Below are 1,218 nucleotides of genomic sequence, written 5' to 3'. Positions count from 1 at the left end.
CTCCATGGGAGTCCAGTGATATAACCTTTACACCATTTACTGGTCCCAACAACCTTTGTTTTAAAGATGAGTTATTGAGTCTGAGCTAAATTATTTGCTCATATTAAAGCCTTGGTTGGTAGAAGGGCTAAGCAAGAGTTCCTGTCTGATGGTTTACTGGTCTCTATCAAGTTATCTTAGATCATTTTCTTCGTAAAACCCATTGTCACAATCAAGTAAAGCAGCTCGTCGCTGTCTTGATTATTACCTGTTTCTATCCCTAGGAAAGAAGTTCCTGAAAACCATCTTCACTGATTTACCGGCTATTATTTCACTCGTGTAAGCTTGGCCTATAGTATGTGCTTGATAAATATTTTTTGAATCAATAGGAGCTATAAACTGGACCCTGCTTTCTGTTGACTGTAGATTCACCTGCAGAGGTTGGTAGGGTCACTGCTGTAAAATAACAACATGCCTTTGAGGAGCGAGTAAACAGAATCACAGAGAGACTGAAAGATTTGACACAAGGAACTCACGGTATCAAAAGCCAGAACCAGAAACTAGGTCTCCTGGCCCCTGGTTCAAGGCCCTGAGTTCCCTATGCATGATATGTCTTACATGGTTAACCTATAATCATTTTTAACGCTATTGAGTTGACATGCCCCTGCAATGTTTCCATTTTCCAAGGGCCGAGCTCAGTGTGGAAGAGTTACACTGTTTATGATAATACTGACAGTCAGATACAGGAAGAGGAAAACATACTTCCCGCTGTATTGAAAGGTCAAAAATGACATTTGTTTCTTTTACATTATGAACAAATGAAATGGGAAATCAAATGGGAAATGTTTTCACTTCCTAGATCCTTGCCAAATTCTAACAGAAAGACATGAAGTCAAGTAAATTTATAATTTAACTTCGGGATACTCGTTTAAAGGGAAGCAAAAACTGCTCCTACTAAGAGGGCTTTTTGCTTGGCCAAGTTTTCAGTACAAATTTTGAAACTTCTTAGAAACTAAACTTCAGGAATCCATGTCACAGAAAAAGGGAACTAGAGAGCAGATTAGAGAGAGTGTCTCACTTCAGGCTACAGGGAAGCCCCAATTCTGCAAAATGACTACAGTTTGAAATAGCTCTTAGGACTCTTTGTTCTAACTCATCAAAACTAGTGCCCACTTTAAAAAAAAAAAAAAAAAAAAAAAAAATTTTATTTGGAAAAGGGGTTGGGGGTTCTTTCTCGCA

Source organism: Tupaia chinensis, unplaced genomic scaffold, assembly GCF_000334495.1.
Source record: "Tupaia chinensis unplaced genomic scaffold, TupChi_1.0 Scaffold000076_1, whole genome shotgun sequence".
Lineage (NCBI taxonomy): Eukaryota > Metazoa > Chordata > Mammalia > Scandentia > Tupaiidae > Tupaia > Tupaia belangeri.
This window is presented reverse-complemented; position numbering follows the sequence as displayed.